This window comes from Megascapheus bottae, chromosome X (genome assembly GCF_031878675.1).
Source record: "Megascapheus bottae isolate mThoBot1 chromosome X, mThoBot2.hap1, whole genome shotgun sequence".
Taxonomy (NCBI): domain Eukaryota; kingdom Metazoa; phylum Chordata; class Mammalia; order Rodentia; family Geomyidae; genus Megascapheus; species Megascapheus bottae.
In genome coordinates, this window is record NC_143547.1 from 77,066,713 (window position 1) to 77,087,970 (window position 21,258).

The following is a 21,258-nucleotide window of genomic DNA, read 5'->3' on the forward strand; positions in this document are numbered from 1 at the left end:
AAGGGCCTTACCTGTTCAAGTTTCAGCAAAACTTGAAAATAATTTCATTATACATTTTTCATCATTTTATGGTTTATAAGCTATTTACTGAATTATTTAACAAATATATAAGTATAAAACATTGGTGCATGATTACTAACAGTAAGAGTGAAATTAATAGATGTGATCTAACTACCATAATCAATAAAAAAGGGACAGGAAAAGAAGCAAATGACAAGATGATCTAATGCTATTAATATGGTTTTAAAGAAATATTTTCCTGTTGGGCATGTATGGCTCACATCTGTTATGATACCCATTCAGGAGGCTGAGATCCTGAGGAGGGCAATAAAAATTCAGTCCAGGCAAAAGACTTTGATAGACTCTAGCTCCAAAATAACCAGTAAAAAGCAGGACTGGATGCATGGTTCAGATGTAGAACATCAGCCAAGTAAGTACAAGATTGTACATTAAATCTCAATACTGGTCAAAAAGTGGGGAGGGATCTCTTTTCTGTGGTAACAGTGAAGAAAGATTTTTTCAAAAAGTCTGAAAATGACAAAGGCTTTGGGCTTTATTTGACTGCAAAGAAATTGAGCAATTTGCAGAGATAAATATAATTTAGAACATAATACATGGAATTTTGCAATGTTATTAAAGTGGCTTCTATTAAAATCTAAATTTTAAATAGTGTGAGCATATTTCTCTGTTACCTTTGGCATAAACTGATTTAATAAAGTTGTTTTCATGGTAACTCCTTTTAAAACCACTGAAAGATAATAAAACAGAGGTTCACTTTTTAAAGTAATAACATCATTGTGGCAAAATATGATACTTTCTATCTACATTTTTAAGATGTCTAACAAAAGCAGCCAAACTAGAATGGGACTTGGGGGTAAATAGAGAAAATAGAGAAGCAAAACTTGAGATAGAAATGGTGAAGTAATGTAATTGGATGTGTAACTCATGGCAGGAAAAGTGAATAACTGTTTTTTTTTTTGCATAGAATGCATTGACAAAGAGACCTTAGCTTTAGCAGCAGCATTGCCAAATTACAAGAAGTGACTTAAAGTTGCTTTTGTTGTGCTTTGAAATAGCTTTAAAAAATGCTGGACAGGAACTTCACTCCTATTTTGCGTCTGTGTTCTTTGATCTGAGCTTTTCAGAATTCACTGATGAGTATCTAAGCTCAGGAGAAACCACCTGCCAGGCAACTTATTCCTTCTCCTCTCAAGTGGCAGCCATAACAGCTTCTTGAGAACTTCTCAGAAGACAAAGCCTAAAATAGTGGCCAAACAAGCCACACCTGTACCTTGGAACTGTTTTAATTATGCATACTTCCCCCTCTTAAATCTCCCCATTTGACCTGAGGCCAATGTTTGTATCCTACGGGACAGCTGAAGTTGAACTGAAATATTGTCTTCCCATGGCTGACATGTGATACATCTCTTTCTCTGCCCTTCACTACGTCTCTTTATTTTGATATATGGGAGTGAGTGGCTAACATGGGACTCCTGGAGGTTGAGACTGGGATCTAAAAACCCAGTTTCAAAATGAATTTCAGACATTTTACTAAGGTCTGGATAACTTCTTTGTCAGTTGTGAGGCTTGAACTCTGGGCCTAGGAGCTCTCCCTGAGTTCTTCAGCTCAAGGTTTGAGCCACAGCACTACTTCAGGTTTTCTAGTGGGTTAACTGGCGATAAGAGTCTCATGGATTTTAGTGCCTGGGCCGTCTTTGAACCATGATCCTCAGATCTGAACCTCCTGAGTAAGTAGGATTACAGCCGTGAGCCACCACACCCGGCTTGTATAATTTTTTTTTTTGCCAGTCCTGGGCTTGAGCTCAGGGCCTGAGCACTGTTCTTGGACTTTCTCAAGGCTAGAGATCTACCACTTGGGCCTCAGGACCACTTCCGGCTTTTTCTATATATTTGGTACCAAGGAATCGAACCCAGGTATTTGCATGCTAGGCAAGCACTTTAACCACTAGGCCAAACTCCCGGCCCACCGGCTTGTATAATTTTTAAATATCCTTTTCCTCTTGGCATTGATGGCTTACATCAATTTATTTAGCCATTACTTGGCCTGAATTTCTGTGGCAGATACTTGATTTGGATGAGCTAATTTCAGTCTCCCAAACACTAGTAACTACTACCACTACTATCTCAACATTGCCGACAAGGCATTTGGAATTGAGAAAAGGAAATTGTTCAAAGCCATAAAATTTAAACTAGGAAAGTTATCTATATCAGATTCATTATTTTTTTGTCAGTTGTGGGGCCTGAACTTTGGGCACTATCCCTAAGCTCTTCAGCTCCAGGCTAGCACTCTACCACTGAGCCACAGTGCTACTTGCAGTTGCCTGGTGGTTAATTGGAGATAAGGATGTCTTGGTCTTTTGTCCCTGGGCTGGCTTTGAACCTTGATCCTCAGATTTCAGCCTCCTGAGTAGCTAGGATTACAGGCATGCGCCATCAGTGCTAGGAAAGACCATATAATACTCTTTCAACTAACCCCGTTCTTACAAACTCCATCCCCTCATATATTATTCCTAAGATGACATTCTAAATTTCATCAGTGAATCTGTTGCGTATTCATTCATGGTTTCAGGATGTGACTAAGGAACACTAACATCTTGTTTCAAGGAGAAGACTCAACATGTTTGAAAGTTTTTATTTTTTTTCATAGCTTCTGGAATAAGGTCATGACTGAGTATCATAATCAGAACATCTTGAGGTCTTTCAATATTCTGATATCAATTCATGTCTCAGAAATAAGCTGACATACTTGTGAGTCACACCTAATTTATTTTTTATATGTTGATACTGGGGCTTGATATCAAGGCCAAGGCACTGTCCCTTAGCTTTTTCTCTAAAGGCTGGGCCCCTAACCCTTGAGCTACACCTCCACTGCAGGCCTTTACGTGATTAATTGGAGATTATAGTCTCATAAACTTTTCTGCTTAGACTGGCTTCAAACCACAATCCTCAGATATCAGCCTCCTGAGTAGCTAGGATAATGGGGATGAGGCACCAGCATCCAACCCTAATTTGCATGTGATAATAACTGGAAAATAACATGTTCTGCAATGGAATAACTCATAAGGCATTCTGGGGATGATTTTATGTACATTCAAAAATCAAAGATCTTTGAACAATATGAATTCATCCTGTTTGCCACTAACAAAGTAATGTAAAGCATTTCTTACAAAAATATACAAGGAATTTAGGCACATGCTGAATGATGTATCTTACTGAAATATGGATAAGATTTCTTCTTAACAAATACACCATAAAATTCAGTTATATATAATGCAATTCCATTTGCCTCCCTGTTCTACTCGCATATAGACATTGATATGCATTAATATTCATTGAACAACCTCAATAAATCTTAGTAAAATACAAGTAGTCATTTTTAGATGATTTCTCATATGACATACTGAGTTCATCCAACTAATAAGTTTCCTTAAGTGATGTCAAAGCTAGAATATTTTATTTGAAGTCACTATTCAATAACATCCATGCTTATGGTATAAATTTATAAAACAGTTTACACATTTCAGAATTTGTCCCTGATTTTCCAGATCAGTGCTTCATAATTGTATAATTCTATCCAACAAACTACCCACAAGCTCATTAAAAATAGCTAATTAAAATGCACAAGATATTTTTCCCTTAGGCCATCAATTAGGTAATATTTCTTAAAAAATCAAATTATTATTTTTAACTATACCTTATATTCTAGGCAAATGAAGTTACAGCTGAAGATCAAAACACTGTCCTGAAAAGCAACACCGGTCTGAAAAGAGCAAAACAAACTTTTTTGTTCCAATACTCCCCTACACTCCCCAAATTCTTTTTTGCAGAAACACAGTGTGTTCTGTACCAAAAACATGCACATCATGTAACTACTTCAAAAGTAAGGAATAGGGTGTGATCACCCTCTCAATACTCATTAAAAACAGAATACAAAATGTACAATAGCAGGTTTTATAACCCTTCAACATTTGACTGGTTTTCTGATTTATATCTGCAAGACCATGGAAAAATGATACTGGATTATAAGAATAATCTCTAGTTATGGGAAAGAATGTTAGCAAAAATATTAAGTACTTTAACATGTACTTATTACTCAACAATTATTCTGAGGAGCCAAATACTGTTATAGGCACCAGGCACATGGGAATGAACAAGACTAAGTATACAATACAATTCCTGTTGTGGGATAAACATGGTAAACACTTCACATAATTACAAGCTATATAATGGAATGTGTAAGCACAGGTAAGGTGAATAGGGAATGCCTCTTAATGAAAATGACATTAAGGACCAGAATGGAAGAATCTACCAAGTAGAAGAAAGAACACATTACAAATCTCTAATTTTGGAATAAGCTTATAAGTTATGAAAAGACCAAGATCCATAGGGCAGAGAATTGATAGGTTGGAAGAGAACCTCTCCAATATAGGCAGACATTATGCCATTATAGTAAATTTACCATCGATTTTTGGTAAAAGGAGAAGCACATAAGTTGTTGTAAACAGAGTGACTTGATATAAATTGCATTTTAAAGGACTATTTATTATTTTTCTAATGAAAAACTATCACTCAGCTGAAAAACAATAAAACTATTATATATGAATAAAGACTAACTTCTACAGATCATAGGAACTTTTTAAAAGTAAGTTTATGGTTACAAGATGGCGTTAATCTCTAAGTGATAGCATAATAATTAGGGGGCTTCTTCACAGAAAAAGAAACAATTACCAGAACCAAGTGACAGTCACAGGAACAGAGGGGGAAATGCCAGCTATTCAGCAGATAAAGTATTAATACCCAGACTATATGGGGCTGGGAGTGTGGCCTAGTGGTAGAGTGCTTGCCTAGCATGCACAAATCCCTGGGCTTGATCCTTGGTATCACATATACAAAAAAGCTGAAAGTGTTGTTATGGCTCAAGTGGTAGAGTGCAGCTTGGAGAAAGCTCAAGAACAGTGCCTAAGTGATGAGTTCAAACCCCAGGACTGGCCAAAAAAAAGTATCAATGCCCAGAATATATAAAGAACACAAAAAGCAGCAAAATAACCAACTGGCAATCAAACTAAATAGACAGATCTCAGAAACAGCAACATAAATGAATAATTAATACTTGAAGACATTTCCAACATTACTAGCTATAAGTCATATTAATATTGTACCTTAGGGCTGGGAGTATGGCCTAATGGTAGAGTGTTTGCCTAGCATGCACGAAGCTCTGGATTTGATTCCTAGGTTCCATATACACAGAAAAAGCCAGAAACTGGGCTGTGGCTCAAGTGGTAGAACACTAGTCTTGAGAAAGCCCAAGTATCATGCTCAGGCCCTGAGTACAAGCCTCAGAACTGGCAAAAAATAATTCCATCTCACCCCAGTCAGAGTGGCACTCATCCAGAAAAAAAAAAAGAAAAAAATGCTGACCAGGATTCAGAGGAAAAGGAACCCTCACAGATTGTAGGTAGAAACGCTTACTAATATGACCACTTTATATAAATTAGTATAGAGAATCTTCAGAAAACTTAAATCAAGAGTCCACCCTACCACGATACACAAAGGATACAGATGAATAACAAGATGGAAGAAAGGCAGAGGGAAAGGTGCATGAGAAGAGGCACAAAGCTTCCATGCTCTTGCTATTCATATGATTATCTAAAGGTGTTTTCTGCAGCACATAATAAAAGAAATGACTTCAAATAAATTTTAATAAGAAAAATTAAGCATTGGAGGTGGTGGTGGTAAGGTATAAACCAATGAGAGAAAACAAGTGTCAAACAGAAAGCTCAAGTCACAGTCTTGGACAAGGAAAAAAGAAAAAAGAGCATATAATTTTAATTGAAGTTTGAAAACTTACAGGTATCAAATAATATAGCTGAACATACCCAGAGAATTCCATAAGTGTTTAACTCCAGACATTATTTTTTTAATTCTAGATTAGATAGGCAGTCTATTTGGAATGTGGACCATGGACATAGTATCATTTCAGTTTTTTTAAAAAAATTTCAGCTTCTTAGAGTACACTTTTCCATCCAGCCCCTCTCTTTTCTTTGTCTTACTCTACCTTTTTCTTTTTCTCATTTTTAATCTTTTTTTTGCTGATTGTATGCATCAGATTGTGCCATGCCCTGAGGTATTTGAATACCAATGCCAGTATGGAATGACTTGCTACCTTTTGTACTATTAGGCAATCAGTAAAAGAATAATTGGACACACATGAATTTATCAGTCTTATCAAGACACATTATAGGATGAGGAATAGTTAAAGCACCATATGTTAAACATACCAAATCTATTGGACACATCAGGCTAGACCAGAGACACACAGACACATATAAAGACAGGCACTTCAGACTTTAGCATAGCATACCAACAGATCACCTTGCACAGCCTACATCAGGGTATTCCTCACAATCTCTACCCAGGAGATTACCCTGGGTGTGATTACCTGAACTAGGATTTGAATGCTACACAAACTGACAAGACTGAAATGGAATTTTAAAAACAAATAATTTTCATGGTCCATGATTCCAAATGAAACCAAGAATATTTATGGAAGTTATGTCCATAAAACTGATGTCATTTGAGACTCTACTGATATTCAATATAGACATTGCAGAAACCCATAACTTGACAGTCCATGCTAATGGCAAGGAGGTGCTTTGAAAAAAATCAGTGTTTTCTACTAAATGGATCACTAGTTGTCCTTATAAATGCCAGTGCAATTCTTTCTTTCCCCTTTTTTCTGCTTCTCTCCTCACCCCTTTATTTCTTTTGAGATAGGATGTCATTATGTTGATCAGATGACTTCAAACTACTAAGCCTCAAATAGACCAAGCTGGCCTGGAACTTAGGATCTTCCTGTTTAAGCTTCTAGAGTACAGGTATTAAAAATATTTGCTGCCATATCAGACAGCAACTCCCTTTTTAAATACATTTTCCATTCGTTCTTTGGCTTCAGAATACTTTTATGTATCACTTAGAGATTAATGCCATCTTGTAACCATAAACTTACTTTTAAAAAGTTCCTATGATCTGTAGAAGTTAGTCTTTATTCATATATAATAGTTTTATTGTTTTTCAGCTGAGTGATTGTTTTTCATTAGAAATGAATTTTCGGCTTTAAAAGGATTAATGCTCAACAACTTTCAGTTTAGAGGCTCTTAATCCATATTTTAATCCCAAGTTGTATATCAACTTAAATCACTTCTTTCTTTCTTTCCTCCTTACGCCATTTATTTATTTATTTATTTATTTATTTATTTATTTATTTATTTATTTCCTTCTTTCTTTTTGTGCGCAGGTCATGAGACTTGAACTCAGGTCCTACTCACTGCCCTTAATCCTTTTATTTTGCTCAAGTCTAGTGCTCTACCACTTGAGCCACACCTCTAGTTCCAGCATTTTTTGAAGATTAATTGGAAATAAAAGTCTTACTGACTTTCTGGACTAGGCTGGCTTCAAACTTTGATCCTCAAATCTCAGTCTCCTGAATAGCTAGGATTACAGGCATGAGCCACTGGACCCTTAATATTACCAATTTCTTGGTGTTTTTGATAGCTACTTTTGGGCTAGGCTATATAGTTTTGAGTCTTTTCATTAAATCACAACCTCAGAGTTTCTATTTTCATAGAACTGTAGTAGTGTTGACATTCCTAGCCATCATTCAGACTTTCATTTCTCAGCCATTTCCTAAGCTTCCATTTTTTTTCACTCAGTAATATGGATATCCCCTGCTCTTACACCTATTGACAGGGCAGACAAACAAAAGTTACTGTTATAAACTGACAGTCTTAGCTGGACACTGGTGGCTCATGTCTGTAATCCTAGCTATTCAGGGGGCTGAGATCTAAGGATGATGGTTCAAAGCCAGCTCAGGCAGGAAGGTCCCTGAGACTTTTATCTCCAATAAACTACTCAGCGCAAAAATAGCTGGAAGTGGCACAGTGGTTCAAGTGGTAGAGCACTAGTCCTGAGCAAATAGACTCTCAATGATAGCACTGTGGCCCTAAATTCATGCCCCAGGACTGGCACAAAAATAAGTAAATAGATAACTAAAAGAATGTGTGAGTCTTCTTGCAAGTTACTGGTAGGAATGTGAATTGAACAGTGGTGCACTGACATTACTTTTTCCTATTTATTATCCTGTCTTTCTCAGAGGTAAAAGAAATGTCGAAGTTTTAGCAGGGTATATGGTCACACAAAATGAGGATTACTCAGGAGGTTGAGATCAAAGCCAGCCCAGGGCACACAAGGACCTGAGATTCTTGTCTCCAATTAACCTCTAGAAAACAGAAAGTGGGCCCTGGCTCAAGGGTAGGGTGGTAGCCTTGGGCTGAAGACCTCAGGGACAGTGCTCAGGCCCAGGGGTAGGGTGGTAGCCTTGAGCTAAAGAGGTCAAGGACAGCACTCAGGCCGAATTCAAGCCCCATGACCCACAAAAAAAATGAGGATTACCTCTGTGTCATTTCAGTTACAGATAGCATGTGATTACTTTCTGGCCTGCGAGATGCAAATGAGAGTCATAGCTGAAATGTCTGAGTCTAATTCTGCTTATTGGAGTATGGTCTTGATTAATGAGTCTCCTTTGTTCAAGCAGAAGAAGGAATACTATGGACAAGGCAGAACAATTACTTTGGAACTGTCTCAAACCCCTGTTGACTTCACAGAGGAAAGCTACAAATTTTTGGAGCATAACTGTGTTAGCTAGCTCCAGGCAGTTATGTGAGAGCAAACTAAAGTGCTTTCTTAGGTAAGTAGAATCTATAACTTAAAACTAATTGAAGAGATATTTAGCAATGTGTATAAAATGTCTGCAAAGTTAATATCATTTTACCTCCAAATTTCCAAATGATCTAAAAAAAATTTGCTTACACAGTCTCATTCCTCATTTCAACATAAACTTTGAGTCTGAAGTTCAAGCCGTATTCCTGTGAAAGCCACATTTAGCCTGTACCGTATTTCCTTTGGCACTTACGAAGTGCCTAGGAAATATTTCCATACTGATCCACCCCACTTTCAATTATTAAAACAATCAGAAGTGCTAACATGAGAAAATATACCACAGGGGACCTGGAGTCACTTCTGTGGCCTCAGGAATCCTCGGGAACCATGGAAGTTATTTCCCCACTAGCAGTTGTTTGCCACAGTTTTCTGAATAATGTTCTGATGGGGTGCTTGGATGGGTTTTTTTCCTATGATGTCTCTGTTCTCCAAATGGTAAATAGCTCATTCCATTTGCATTATTATCAGGATACCCTGGGGTTCAAGATTTTTTGTCAAGAAATCAATACTATCTATCAAGTGTGCACATGGATTTTACTGTAGAAGTGTTCAAGAAGACAGCCGATAACACAATCACAATTTAACAACTGCTGGATGAGTAATTTAAACATGTCTAAAGAAAAAAGGGTCTCTTTTAATACAGTCTTCCTTTAACTGACTACCCACAATACACTCATAATATGTAGCATCTCTTATCTTCTAAACCCTTAGAAGCTATGATGCTTCTCAGGAGATCCTCAGTCCTCTTGAATTTCTTGATACATATGCCTCAAAGATAATGAGGTATATATTCAAATTTATAAACACATATTTGACCTCCACCACAGAAACTGGTTATCATATGGCCTGGAGTTTGGCCTAGTGGTAGAGTGCTTGCCTAGCATGCAAAAAGGCCCAGGTTCAACTCCCCGGTACCATATACCATATATATATATATTTTTTTTTTGACCAGGCTTACCTAGAATCATAGTTCTCCCTATCTCAACCTTCCATATATGTATCACCTGCCCAGATATTAGTTGAGGAGAAGAATCTTATAAGCATTTTTGCTCAGTCTAGCCATAAATTGTGATTCACTCAATCAATATTACAACAGGCAAAAACCACACGTATCTGGCTTGCCTTATTCCCATCTTTATTCAATCAAGATCAGCTTCCATCAGCCAAATTCAGCTTGCCCTCTGCCTATTTTAGCATAACACTCCGACAAAATCCCAACCCTTGATTAAGCTTAGATTCTCTTAATGTCTCTATTTTAGTAGGTAATTGCTGATGAAAAAAGTCTCATAATAAAATACATTCAATTCTATATATGCTCACAATACTACTCAAAAACCCCATTACTCTTTATATCCCCTTTCCTCTATTTTTAAAAAAATTGTATTATTATCTTTTATCAGCTGTACAAGAGTTTCCATTTAACAAAGCAGTTTATTGATATATCTTGATTAATGCCACCCCCTTTCAACATTCTCATCCACCTCTCCCCTATACATGCCTTCCCTCACTCTTCTTAATTTTGTAGGATACACTTGGATTCTTGATTGAAATCACCAGTTCTCCTCTTCCTTTGTCCACCCTTTTTCCGATTGACCCCATCCAACCCCTCTCAAGTACATACTTCCTGGCCTTTTATTTTGCTGAACTTTGACTTTGCCTCCCCAAATCAAGATTATTTCATTATTTTTTATTGTCAGGATAATGTATAGAGGGGTTACAGTTACATTCATCAAGTAGTAGGTGCATTATTTCTTGTAAATTGATACTCCTTCTCATGTTGTCCCTGTGATAAGTATTAATTTTTTATTCTCTCAAGTCCTATTCATTCATCTCAGCATAAGACCTGGCTTCTTAGTTTAACAATGACATAGAATCTATTAGATTAAAAAAATCTTTCCTTTTTCTGATTCAAAACAAGAACCTTCACACATCCTCCCTTCTTTTCCTCTTGTTATTAAGACGGAGATACAGTTTCTATTAGCCTAAGGTAAAAGTCTTCACAGGGCTTAGAATTCCAATACTGCTCCCATGATCAGAAATCTTTTATGCTTACTTTTTCTCCTCTGCAACATATCTTCAAAACATAAAATGAAAAGATGGATATACACATAAAAGCACAGCACAATATCATTATCATTAGACCTGCCCATTTACCCCATTCTTATGTATTTGTTTTATTGATCATGGGGCTTGAACTCAGGGAACTTGAAGCTGTCTCTGAACTCTTTCGCTCAAGGCTAGCTCTCTACCAATTTAAGCCGTATCTCCACTTCCAGTTTTCTGGTAGTTAATTAGAGACAAGAATCCCATGGACTTTCTTACCTGGACTGGCTTCAAATCATGATCCTCAGGTCTCAACCTCCTGAGTAGCTAGGACTATAGATGTGAACTACAAGCACTCGGCTTTAAAAATAAAGCCAAACTACGTGCCCACAGAGTTGCCTTCAGATACCATACCAGTATTTCCATCTTTTTCAAGGCCAAATTTCCAGAAAGTTTTCTACATTTATCACACATTTCTCTTTTTTTTCAGCATTCCAGTCTTTTCTGGGTTCTGCCTTCATTTAATTACTAAGTCACGATTCTTTAAAGACAAGTTTCTCCAGATAACTGATATTATCTGATATTCCTTCCAGTTTTACTGAATACAGTCTCATCTATGTTTCAGCAGCATTTTCCAATTGACCAACATCACTGAAACACACTTTCCTCCACTGTTTCTAACAGGTTTTCTCTTTTCATCTCTGTTCACTCATTTTATTTCTTTGTCAGGCCTACTCTTGACTTATTCTTATAGTAACTTTCAGAGTTCTTTAATCTTTATGTAAGACTTTAATATATACTTATTCTATGTTCTCTATAGGCAGTTTTATTCACCACTACAGCTTCAATGCCATCCATATGCTTATGACATTTCAAATGAGTATTTTCCACCTGAACTATTAGCCAATTGCTTTCACTTGTCTCAAATGTACCTCAAATTCAAGTTGTCAAATGCTAAATCACAATCTTCCATCTGAAATCAATGTTCTTGCAGCATCTATTTGGAAATCCAAGATGCACTTTATATATATATCTACATCCCCTGTGTCTAATCTATGCACATTCTTAAAAACTCTAATACATTTCCTCTCCCATGCTAGTCAAATTGCCACCAAAATGGTATAAAGTCTCTGGATTTTTATAATAACTTTGTAGTATTTGTCTCTAAGTTTACTATGGCTCCACCCTATTTCTATATCACAAGCAGAGTATATATTTGGTTTTGAGTGCAAATTTTATTATGCATCTTAACCTGCATTTTCATGCCACTGTAAGTCAATTTCAGGATCATAAACTAGCTAGTGTAACCTCAAAAAATTCAAACATGCACATGGAATATTCTTATTGGATTTGTCACCTGTTTCCTTTTTTCATTCATCTACTCCTCCCACTAACACCTATAATTCATTTCCCTTTCTGGTTTTCATTTGGTTAAACTGTCTGTTCATTGTTCAAAAAGTTCACTCCATGGAGATTCACTTGTGCATATACCTAAAGTCAACTATGCTAGAATGTATGACTACATGGAATGCATATGCTAGAATGTATGACTATATGGAATGTTAGGCTTTAAGTCTAAGAACCGCATATAGGAAAAAACGTGTCGTTTGTCTTTCTGGGACTGAATTCCTATGTTTAGGGAAGGAGTTACATATGAGTCTTGGAAGAGGGAACAGACAGGACTGGGGAGAATGATGGAAAACATAATTCTGAACATATTAAATTATAATCCCCTTGTACAAAATTTTAAAGTTCAGAAAACTACAACTAAATACTTTTTTTAAAACCTCAACTATACCCACTTTCACTGGCTTTGCACTGCTTTACAGAATACTTGATAATGGTAAGACAACTCATGCTGTATCAGTGACTCTATGAGCACTTCACTGTATCCACTCACTTAATCCTTTCTACAGCATGGGTTATTGACTAACGTCATCTCATTTTACTAAGATGGTAACTTGAGGCAGAGACAAACTGCATGATTATCTCCAAGTCTCATTAGGTAACAAGTATTGGAGCCAAGATTAAAAGCTGTCCTTTCAGACGTTATGCAATTAATCTGTATGTGGTTATTGTTCTTCATAAAATAATATAAACTTTACCATGATAGTCAAGGCTTTCAACTTTCTGGACCTTACTAACATATTTGAGTTTATAACTTACTTACAGGTCTTAAAAGCAGGATCTTGTTTTCTCCTTAAGTCTTTGTTCATACAGTTCAACTTAGAGCTATCCTGCTCCACCTAACCTCAACATTGAGATTACTCCCATCCACTAAAAATTAACCTTCTAGATGTGTTAGCTTCTTTAAACTAGATGACATGCATCTCCTGCATCTCCTCCATTCTGGTGAATAAAATGCTAAGTAATGAAGTTCTACAATGATTTTAATAATTTTACTTACCCCTCAGTAAAACAAGATAACCAAAGCTGTGTGCCAGTTCACGCCTATAATCTACCTATTTAGGAGGCTGAGATCTGAGGATCTTGATTGGAAGCAGAAAAGTCCATGAGACTATCTTCAATAAACTATTCAAAAAAAGTCAGAAGTGGCTTAAGTGACAGAGTAACAGCCTTGGGCACAAAGAGGCTCAGGAAAGCACTCAGACCCTGAGTTCAAGCTCTATGTCCAGCAAAAAAAAAAAAGGAAAATAACCAAAAGGCAAGTTTGTGACTGGGTGTGGTGCCACATTCCAGTAATCCCAGCTACTTCGGAGGTACAGATAGGAAGACAGTGGTCCAAAGCAAAAGCATGAAACCATTTGAAAAAAAAAAGTCATGGCTGAAATAAAAGGATTTATATAGCAAGTTGTATACAAGAGGCCCTTTGCTCAAACCCCCATCTTACACCCCCACAAAAAGACAAGGATGGGAATTATTTTGATATAAGCATTTGTGTTCTGCTCTAGTCTCGTTCCCCTTCATTTATTGTTCCCTATCCTATGAGATTCCTCCTTTCCTTTTGCCAAGTCCCATAACGGAAGTCCCACAACCCAAGTTCATGGGAGAAATTATACTTAGGAATGTCTGTGAGGGTCTCAAGAGAACAGATCAAATTCTGGTTAGAGTACTGAGAACAGGGAAAGGAACATATACTTAAGACAAAAATAACTCAAGGGTCTGATAAGGGTTAGGGGTGTCAAAGAAAAGAGAGAACAGCTCAGAATTAGATGGCCTCAGTTTGGGAGGGGAAATAAGACTCAGAGGTGTTTCTCTGTGTGGTCTGGGCCATAGAAACAGGGGAGCAATCTCATCAATAATTCCTTCTCCCAAACATACCATAGGATCAGCACTAGCAAATATGAAACAGTCATTCCATGTTGGGACAACATGATGCATCAGAGTGCATACCAGAATGTTGACAGAAGATTAATGAGCAATAATCAAAAGGGATTACCCAATATTTGAGGGTTGCAAAGGCCTCCCCTAAATATCTCTATAGTTTAACAGGTGTCTCGAGTATCAAACTGATAAAAAATCAAATCTCCAAGAATAAATAAGACTCAACACATTTGCAGATAGTAAGTTATTTGTCTTTGTTGTCACATAAAATGTGCATAGGTATATAGGTATACCTTCTTAACAATATTTAAAAAGGGGTCTGGACAGCATCATGTGCAAATCCTGAAAGGAGATTTTTTTCTTTAGGGGCTTGAACTCTGGGCTTGGGCACTGTACCTGAGCTCTTCAGCTAAAGGCTACTCTCCTGCCCATAGAGCCACAGCCCCACTTCCCCTTTTCTACTGGTTAATTTGAGATAAGAGTCTCACATTCTTTAGTGCCCAAGCTGTCTTTGAAAGATTATTCTCAGATATCAGCCTCCTGAGTAGTTAGAATTACAGGCATGAGCCACTGCATCCAGCAAGGACTCTGATGGTTCTGTCTAAATGTCAAAATATCTGTCTCTGTCTGTCTGTCTGTCTGTCTGTCTGTCTGTCTGTCTCTCTCTCTCTCTCTCTCTCTCTCTCTCTCTCTCTCTCTCTCTCTCTTACACACACACACACACACACACACACACACACACACACACACACACACACACACTTGGAAAAGAGCTCCAAGAGAGGAAAAGGTAAAATATCCAGAAGAGGAATAGAATAATAATGAAATAGAATCCTCAAAAAAGAGTATGCCATTATGGGATCTACAATACATGTGCAGTAATTGAATTGGAATGAGAGAGCTACTTTTTTCACTGAGAGAGAACTAAAGAATGAATGCAGATTCATATGTGAAAAACCAGGAAGGTGGGTGGGTAAGTGGTTCAAACATACCTTACAGATTTTTATTTTCCATGTGAAATAATAGGCCATGTGACCTTCTGGGAATAAGCAGTAATTGAGAATATGGCTGGGATGTGATTTTTGTGACATAATGTGTGCCTAGTTTACCTGAGGACTTGCATTCAATCCCAAGCAGGGAGGAGGAGGAAGGAGGAAGAGGCAAAGGATGAGGCTTGCCAAAGGTGTTTTAAGAGTGGAAGGGAAGCTAAATGAAGATAAGGACAAGTAGGTCGTTACCAATTCAGTCTTAAGCTCTCAGTTCATGTGTTACTTGCTGAAGATACAGAGAGGCCCCTGTTACATGCTTTGAAAGCATGCACAATTTTTCCTTTAGAGACTTACTTTGATTCTAATCTTGTACTCATTCATGTGATGTTCTGACTAATTGCTGATCCATTCCACCATAAACTCAACAAGGTGAGGGATCATGTTCATTTTGCTCACCATATCATTTACCTTTTAATTTTCCACCCAAAAAGTGAAGAACATTAATTACTCCCCCACAAGACCACAATATGGATTTAGCAATACACAGAGTTCAACACATTGCAGTTATCATACTCAGAGTCTATGCATGTACACTACTGTCTCTGTTTTGCTCAAGAGAGAAGTAAAGCAATCAGACATTACAAGTTCAAGGTGTAGAAAATAAGAGAATCAGAATTCAACATCAGGTCTGCCTCACTCAATTATCTGAACTCTTTTTCCTATGCTACATTGCTTCCTAAGGTAGCAAGCAAAATTGAGTTCATATATAAACACCACCCCTCTGACAAGTGCATTTGAAAGTTCAATCCCTATTCTTCCCACCAGCAAAAAAAAATAAAGCTGAAATGACCAAGTATGTGTTCTGCCTAATGAAATTACACAACTAATTGGACTGGAGTTCAATCCTCAGTACAAAAAAAGAAAGAAACAAACAAAAACTCAGTTCAATAGGAAACTTTTCCTTTGTTATATCCTGCTGTTTAAGTAATTATAGCAGTTACATTGCCCTTCATAACCTTAAGCAGAATCAGGACAGATCAAAACTGAGGCAATAAAAACTACGATACCTACTCCAAGACAACAGAGATATAATGAGGGAGATCTAGAACTGAAAACAAGACCTCTAGTTCCTTAATTTATATTATTAGCCCTTAAAATAACAATAGTGGTGGTGACAGCAGATCCAAAAAATCACTTGAAGCTCCAACTCTCTGAGAATTTGAAGTCTAATAAAACTTCAAATCACTGGTAAGTTCTTGATATATGTATACATATATAAACATATATATATATATTTACTTGTATATTGATCTAGGAGCATCCAAAGTGCCTGCAATGGGTAAAAATGATTGTGATAATTGTGTGTGTACACATACTAGGATTAAGCATGCGATCTGGTATTGCCCCTTAGCTTTTTCACTCAAGTCTGGTGTTCTAATACTTTAATCACATCTCCAATTCTGTCTTTTTAGTTAATTACAGGTAAGAGTCTCCTGAACTTTCCAGCCTGGATTGGCTTTGAACCACAACCTTCAGATCTCATATTCCTGAATATCTGTAGTTGCAGGTGTGAGCCATTGGCATTCAGTGAGATTGTGTAATCTAAGTGTTAACTGTGTACTTTTCAAAGGAAAACAGGCCTTAAAGTCATAAGACACCGATATCTTTCAGAACAATCATGGTAAAAATTGAAATTTTTATTTTAATAACTTTACAACGCATGAAACAAAATTACACAAAGAGTAAGTGTATTATAAATTAAATCAGGATAGCAAGTAAAGATAAATGATATCCATTTTAGGGGGGCTTTAGGACAGGAAAGTTGCAGCAAAGTAGATTATTATCATTTATAGAAAAATCACATAGAAAACAGTCTTGGAGAATTGGCAAATGCAACTTATACCTACCACCTCCATAACTCCATAATCCATTATGAAGAATTATGATTATTATGGAAAACATCTTATATAAAATAATTAATATTAAAGTGATAGAGGTGTCTATGTATCTGTCAATAGGCTTCATGCAAAAAAGCAGTATATCCACCAATTATTTGTTTGACAAATCAACTGCTTTTTCCACACAAAAAAAGATTCATGATACAGCAGAGCAAACAATTATTCAAATCATATGCTCTCTTAGTCCTAAACTTTATCCCCCAAATTACAATTCCAGACTTACTCTATGTGAATTATGTGTCCACTTGTAATCCCAAAGTTCTGCAATGTTCTTGAAGTCTGTCTCCACGAAAGCTTCTTAGCTGAATGGATTTTAAATGACCTTAAGCTACAGCATTTACTTTATGTAGGAGGAGCTCTGACTTAACCACAAAAAGTACCAACTCTCGTGAAACAAATTTGCATTCAAAGCATGTCAGTTATTCAAGGTTAGATTTGCAAAAAAAAAAAGGAGGAAATTACAAAGTTCATCTGACTAACATTTCTTTCTCTTTAATTAGCTTCCCTGAGTATGCCAATGTTACTTTTACTATGTGACTCACCACACTGAAAATAGAGCAATTAATCCAAAAAGTAAGTGTATGATTGCCAGACTGATATTTGTTCAGCACATACTACCTAAAGACATCATTGTTTGACGTTTCAAAGAGCTTTAACTCTTGAAAGAGTCATAAGTACAAAAAGAATCCTGAAACTTGAATTCTATTCCAGATATCTGGCTCCCAGTCAGCTCTCTCTCTCCTCCCCAACCTGAGTGATTTCTTAAACCTCTCTGGGACTGAGGTTTGAATAAATATATCTATATCTTTATCTATCTATCTATAGATGTATCTATCTATCTATACATCTATAGATAGATAGATACAGATAGATAGATAGATAGATAGATAGATAGACAGACAGACAGACAGACAGACAGACAGACAGACAGACAGACACACACACACACACACACACACACACACACAGACGCACGCACGCTAAGTACTGGCAACATAGATGTACCTCAGTGGTAGAATATGTGATTAGCAATTATGAAGTCTTGGGTTCAATGCCCGCTACCACAGAAAACATAAGAGAAAGGTAAAAATGTATTGAAGCATCACTTGCCAAACAAAAATTGCCACTGAAGTTTACTTTAGAAATGATCAGAGTCCCGTGCATAAAATGAGTTAGCAGAACTGGATAAAAGCTGAAAGCCCTTCCTCTAGTTTTTGAAATCTTTGGTGTTATCATAAAGGTTCAGAAAGAATCATGTGTACCTTTATTTCTTCATTGAAACTTTATAAAGATCTTTATATGACTAAACAGGTTTTGTTTCAGCCATGATGACATTAAGAGCCTCAGGTTAACATTCAATTGTCCCTTATCCATCATGTTTCCACAGAAATTGTTTTTTCTGTCTCTGATTTTTTCTTCCATGTCCAAGACCCACATAAAACTATAATGCTTTAGATGCTTTTCGAGATTAGGTAGTGATATATTCTAGAATGGGAATAACTTTGAGTTGCATCAAGCCTCCCCAACATCTAGAATGCTAATGGATAAAATTCATCTTCACTTTGGAATATAGGCTCAAACTTGACAAACTCTTGCAAATTCTATACTTTACATTAAATATGTAAGTAAATAAAAGGCGACAAGTTTGAAGAATACTGTATAGTCATCTCTCCATTACTACCTATATGCCTTATCCCAAAATGTTTTACATAGCCCTCAAAAGTCTTTTTGTTCATTTTTATTACCATAGTTAATGTTTGTCCCTAGACTGAAGTTACAAAAGTGGGAAAGATTTTGAAATTTGCTTAAGGAGTTTGTTTTTACATATCTGGTAGCTTGGCTCGTTTGTAATTATTTTTTGTCAGAAATTATCAAACCTGCAAGAGGAAGTTTAGCACTAGAATTTGCTGACACAAAAAGTATAAAAACTTGAGATGTAGTTTCAAGATCTTTTGTTTTCCCAATATCACAATTTCATCTAATTTCAGGAAGTTTTCTTCTTGCAAATCTTCTGGAATTTACAATTAAGTCACTATAGGAAACTTATCCTTGCATTCTATGGCTCCAGCTGTGTGCTAGTCTGCTGTTGTGATGTACTGTAACACTGGAGGGAGCAATCCAACAATACATTGAAAACCTACAGTGCTTTTAATCACAGATAGGAAAACAAGAAATTAAATTATATTATTAAAATAGAGTTGAAACAACAATATAGCATGCCTCGGTTGGTAAAGTCCTTTAGAGAGTTCCTTGGACCTTCACTGGGCAGCACAATTAGTCAAAGCTTAAATATGCTTTGCTTCTTGGTGTGAAGAAAAATACATTCAAAAGAAAATTCATTTTACTTTATACTAAAAGTCCTAGTTGAATGGTTTCTACTAGCATTGACAAAATGTACTTTTAGTAAGGGAAGTTTTAATGATACTAATAGACCTATACCACAGCACTCATTCATTTCTGCTCCAGATACAAAACATGCTGGAATGCCTAGGCAAAAGACTTGAGTGGAGCAGAGCAAAGAGGCTAGGGAAACTATGTGGGACAGCTCTTCCAATGGCTGCAAATTGGTCTAGAGCAAAATTGAGCAAGGAGGTCAACCCAAATTTAAGACAGACCAGTCAGCGTCATCCAGCAAGCACAGAGTAAAGAGGTTCAGACAAGGTCATGTCTAACCCAGCTGTCTACGGTGACAAATCCATCATTGACCAATTGCACACATATGGTTTTTAACAAAATTCTGCATGGTAAGACAACTTTAAAACTCTTGGGAAAACATTCACCTTCTAACTTTTCAAAGGCTTTTTCTTCATATTCATAGCAATCACAGAAAAGCTGACTTGAAAAAGTATCCAGTCAAGCTGCTCATTACAGAGAAGAGCATATACTATGAAACGCCTCCACTTTTGGGACAGCATGCATCAAGGATGTCAGCTTTCAATCAATTTTTTCTTTTTCTTGTGGTAGTATTAGGGTTTGAATTAAAGTTCTTAGCACTGGAGTTATGCCCCATTCCTTGTAGCTTTAGTTCTTTTATAGATAAGATCTCGCACTTTTTTACCTGAACTAACCATGATCTTCCAACCTGTGCATCCCACAAAGCTCAGATTAGAAACATATACCACCATACCTAGCTTATTTGTTGAGATGGGTTTCCAACAAACTCTGGCCCATACTGCCATTAAACTATAATCTTCCCTGTCTCCAACTCCAGAGCATCTTGGATTACACTCAGCCATCAAATCCAATTTTTAGTTTACAAAAACCAACTTACACTCTCTAAAGTCTTCACCAGATTACCACAGATTCAATAGCAGGAAACAAAATCTGGAATTCCCAGAAAAACTCCTTAGTTGGGAAATACAGTTAGCAACTTCAGAAACCAGTCCCTAGATGCTTGGCAGGGGGGAGAATTCATACCACATAGGCTTAAATCCAGATGGCACAGGTCAGAAGTGCTTCTTATTCCCACTTATTGAAAAGTTGCAGTGTAACCATTTGTTAAGCACTGTGCTATATGCCAGCGTACAAAGGTGAGTTAGATGCTGTCTTATATTACATATATGCTAGTTAAGAGGAATGAAGCTAGAAAATACTAAATATTTACATAACAAGATGAGAAGAGTAAACTATAATCAAGAGAATGACTTGCATCGAAGGGAGCTCAGAGGAGAGAATGGCTAAATGTACCTACAGTGTGGAAAGGTAGACATCTTCAAGGAGATAGACTTTCATGTACCTGCCCTGCTACAAATAATGTAAAGTTGTGAAATACTAAAACAGTTATGCCATTTTCCAGTGACTCATGTGTGTAATCCTAGCTACTTTATAGGCTGAAATAGGAGGAACTGTAGTTCTAGGCCAATCAGGCAGAAAAATGCCGGCAACCCCTTTTCAACAGGAATGATAGCATGTGATTGTTATACTAGCTACATGGAAAGCTGAGATCAGAAGGACTGAGGTTCCAGGCTTGCTTGGACAGAAAAAAATCTGTAAGAAACCTATCAATGGAAGAAACTGGATCAAGGGGCATGCAGCTGTCATCCCAGCAATGATAGGTAGCCTAAATGAGAAGATGATGGTCTAGACATTCCATGACAGGAAGCAAGACCTATCTTTAAAAGTAACCAGTGCTGGGACGGCAGTTTAGCTTATTGGTAGAGTGCTTGCCTAGCATTCACAAAGACCCG

At 36.8% G+C, this 21,258-nt stretch overlaps 1 protein-coding gene across 4 annotated transcripts in view; it reads right to left on the minus strand.

Moving 5' to 3' along the window:
• Il13ra2 (interleukin 13 receptor subunit alpha 2) overlaps positions 1–17,428 on the minus strand; it is a 53,416-nt gene extending 35,988 nt beyond the window's left edge. For 2 of the 4 annotated variants that reach the window (XM_090325632.1, XM_090325631.1), the window contains exon 1: positions 17,295–17,428. The gene's annotated coding sequence lies outside the window, so the exon portion shown is untranslated. Of the gene's footprint in view, positions 1–3,715; positions 3,778–17,294 lie in introns of those variants that run through there. The other 2 variants (XM_090325636.1, XM_090325633.1) reach the window with 2 other exon arrangements.
• Between the last annotated feature and the right edge of the window lie 3,830 nt (positions 17,429–21,258).